We start from the raw sequence: 4,583 nt of genomic DNA on the forward strand, positions 1-4,583 counted from the left end.
TTGTAAAGCAATCAACCTCCAATTTAAAAATAATAATAAAAATCAGTGGCAGTGGGAAAAAAACATACCTTATAAAATTAGAAACTAGACAAAAATAGCCTCTATTGACATTTCTCTTCAACATTTCCCTAGAGGTCTAATCCTGTGTAGCAAGACAAGAAAGAGAAATAAAAGGGTTATAAAGTAAGAATAAAACATATTATTCTCAAACAATGTGAAATATAGCAAAATTGTTAAAAATTCACAGGTCACTAATGACTTACAATAAAATTTTCCACAAATTTGTAAATTAAAAGATAAATATATAAGTGAATTACATTTCTAAACACCTTCAACATAAAAATGTATTTTAAAAGGTACAATTTATAATAGCACAAATATACATATATCATGTAGACATGATACATATATATCTCATACCATGTATATGTATGTGATAATGAGGAATAAATCCAAACTAAAGGTACAGAGACCTTTAGAAAGAAAAAATCTTTAATATTAAAGATATTATAGATATCTCAAATAAATGGAGAGATACACAATGTTTGTGAATAAAAAGACTAATTATTAAGTTGTCAATTTTCCTGAAATTAATTAATCTAATGTTATGAAAACTAAGTCTTGATTTTAAAATGTATAGGGAAACAACCAAAAGTGAACATAAAAAGTTTGAAGAAGAAGAATAAGTTTAACAAATTTGTCCTCCCTAACATCAATATTCATTATCCATCTGTGGTAATTAAGACAATGTAATATTAGCCAGACATTTTTTTAAAAGTCCAATGGAACAAAATAAAAACCCTGAAACTGACTCATGAATATACAGAAGCCTAATCTAGAACATATGTAGCATCATAAGTCCTTAGATAAATTTTAAAGCAAATCATGCTAAAAGAACTTACTTTTCCCTGTGCAGAAAAATGAAAGTATACCTCTAAGTCACACTATAAACAAAACTAAATTCTAAATGATTAAAAAACAATAAAAAGAAAAACACAAACTTTCAAGAAAGTTACAATGTATTGACCACAGGCACTTGTGATTCTCACACAAACATAAAAATTACAAACCCAAAATGAAAAGACAGATTATACAAATGTATTTGCAATGACTAGAATCACACAAGTGTGGTGTCCATAATACTCTAATGGTAAAAGACTCACACAAATTGATAAAGGAGGGAGAGAAACAACTGAGATGAAAAATAAGGCAAGAATATGAACAGGTAATCCTTAGAAAAGGAAACCCAGTAGACAATCAATAACATATGAAGAGCAGCTCATGAATATATAGATATTGAGCAACTGGAGGGTAAATCCATGTCCAGGACCACTTGAAGAGCCATTACTTTTCCTAGTGGATTTGAAGGTGAGTTCATGTTTCACTTGGCAATTTCATTCCTAAATGTGGACTTCACTGGGTCCAGTATTGTTCCCTGGGGGACATTTGGAAATTTGTCAGCTTTCACCTGACTCCAAATTATAAATCCTACCTCCAGTCATAAAGATGTGGAAAAAATGAGCAATTAAATATTGAAAATAAGAATGTAATGGGTTGTATCCACTTAGCTATATAAAATGGTGAGATTTCCTCTTGTCTTTGCAATCTCTTAGCAGAGTGCCTGTGATGTACATCACATTCTGGTTTAATACTTCTTCAATAACAAAATTGTCTTCTTTCTCTTAAAAACTCACAGGTAATCAGAGAAATGCAAATCGAAACCAAAAGATACCATTACATACCCATCAAAAAAATCCAGCAATGGCAAATATAGTGATGTCATGAGCACCTGTAACTTTCATACACAGTTGGTGGAGGTATAAAGTGGTATCCACTTTGGAAAACAGTTTGGCATTGTCTAATAAATTTGAAGAAACCCATATCCTATGCTTCAGCAATCCCCTCCTTAGTTATGTATACATACCCAAAAGAAACTCTTGCATATGTGTATCAGGATACACATATACAAATATACAATATACACATATACAATATACACATATATAATATATAAATATACATATACAATATACAAATAAACAATAAATACACATAAACACAAATAATAACACAAATAAATACACAATAAACACAAATACAAATAAACAATATGCAAATAAATATACAGTGTACATATATACAAATATACCAATATTCATGAAAAGTGAAAGTCACTCCATTGTGTCTAACTCTTTGCAACCCCATGGACTATACAGTCTATGGAATTCTCCAGGTCAGAACACTGGAGTGGGTAGCCTTTCCCTTCTCCAGAGAATCTTCCCAACCCAGGGATCAAACCCACTTTTCCTGCATTGCAGGCAGATTCTTTACCAACTGAGCCACAAATATTTATAGGAGCACTGTTTTTAACAACTCAAACCTAGAAACTACCCAAATGTGTTTCAAGAGGAAAAGGGGCAAATTTCTGCTTCTTGAAACAATATCAATAAAATCTCCCAAGCATAAATGAGTAATGAAGAATTAACTTTACTCAAAGATACACCTGTCCTTTGCCCTTGGCTAGTGGAGTTGATCTCCAGGCTTTGGAATGTCATACCTGATTCAAGTGTCTTTCTTTGCCTAGAAGCCTTGGCTATCAGACAGTCTGACAGTATGATTTATGGACTTCCCTGGTGGTCCAGTAGTTAAGAATCTGCTTGCCAATGCAGGGGACATGGGTTCAGTCCCTGGTCTGGGAAGATCCCACATGCCTTGGGGCAACGCTAAGCCTGTGCACCCTGACCTCTGAGCCCACGCTCTGGTGCCTGAGAGCTGCAACTACTGAAGCCCACCTGCCCTAGAAACTGTGCTGTGCAACAACAGGAGCCCCCACAATGAGAAGACCATTGCGCTGGAACTAGAGAGCAGCCCCTGCTCGCCACAACTAAAGTCCATCACAAAAATGAAGATCCAGTACAGGCAAAAATTAATTAATTAGTTAAAAATAAAAAACCAAAAAGTCGATTTTAAAAAAAGGTGGTATTTGTGGTGGGGTTTGGGCCACTCAGTATCGACTTTACTATGGAAGGGCTGCAGACTAGAAGCTAGCCACACGGGCAGTCAACCGTGAAGCCCCAATAAAAACTCTGGGCATGAAGGCTTGAGTGATGTTTTCAGGCTGCCAACACCACATACATGTTATCACACATTTTTGCTGGTAAAGTAACTCCATCCATGATTCCATAGGGAGAAGAAGACTAGATCTGGGCCGTGCATTCTTCCCTTGGCTGATTGTAACCTGTATGCTTTCCCTATACTAAGCCATAACTGGGATTATAACAACTTTCAAAGTTCTCAGTCAACCTTTCTGTGAATTATGAAGTGTGAAGGTGGTTAGAGGATTCCTTGAATTTGCAGTTGGTATCAGAAATGAAGGTATACTTTCCTCCAATTTTGCAGTGATGTTCAGGGAAAGTAGCAGGTTACATATAACACATTCAATACAATACTATTTATAAAAATAAACTCTCAAATAGGCAAAACAATGAATACCCTGCATCTCCCTTTGTGCAGCCTGTACTGCACAGTTTTAGGAACTACTGTCCCTACTTTAACTTTTGTAAACAGTGCCTCACTAAACTCATGCAAGCACACACTGCTCAAGTGGACAAGGAAGCATCATAGCAAACATTCTTAGTAACAGTAAAAAGCATGCATGAGAAAGATAATCCCAGTCTAGGACACAGGTTATCTTTTGATGGGGAAATAGGGGGAAATAATCAAGAAGGCATATACAGGGGACTTCAGCTACAGCTGTAACATTTTATTTCTTTGGCTGGATGGCAGGTGCTGGGTATTCTTTATATTTATTATTCCCTATCCATATGTATGACATATTTCATTTTTTAAAAACCTGTATTTAAGGGTCGAAATAACCCAGGGAAAGAAAAAAGGTCAGAGATAAAAATAAAAGGGGAAAACCAGCAGAGCACAACAGCAGGGAAATCAAAAGAGGGAATTTAAATAGGACAAATTAGGAACACTGTGTCTTCAGTGCTTCAAGGAGCTGAGGATGATAAGAAGTGATTTGTGGATTTGGCAATTAAGTCATTTTGATCTTTCAAAGAGCAGTTTCAATAGACTGGTGAGAGCAAAATCAGACTGCAAGAAGTTGAGGAGAGAGTAAGAAGTGATGAAGTGGAAACAGTGCATGTTGATGCCACTGTCTGGAAGTTCAGCAGCAAAAGATAGGAGATGGAATAAGAACTTCTACTGCAAAGAATCACAAAGAGTCTGCTATAGACTCTAATGTCTGTGTCCCCTAAAATCCATGTGTTGAAACCTAACCACCAATGTGACAGTTTTGGGAGGAAGACCTTTTGGAGGAGATCAGGTCATGAGGGTGAGGCTTCATGAATGACATTAGTGCCCCTATTAAAGGAACCCCAGAGAGCCCCTCTGCCCCTTCTACCATATGGGGATACACAACTAGAAGACTCCATCTATGATCCAGGAAGCAGTCTCACCAGACACCAAACCTGCTATCTCTTTGATCTTGCACATCCCAATCTCCAGAACTGTAAGAAATAAATGTATGTCATTTATAAGCTATCTTGTCTATGGTATTTTGTTATAACAGCCAG

This window comes from Odocoileus virginianus, chromosome 5 (genome assembly GCF_023699985.2).
Source record: "Odocoileus virginianus isolate 20LAN1187 ecotype Illinois chromosome 5, Ovbor_1.2, whole genome shotgun sequence".
In the NCBI taxonomy this organism is placed as follows: domain Eukaryota; kingdom Metazoa; phylum Chordata; class Mammalia; order Artiodactyla; family Cervidae; genus Odocoileus; species Odocoileus virginianus.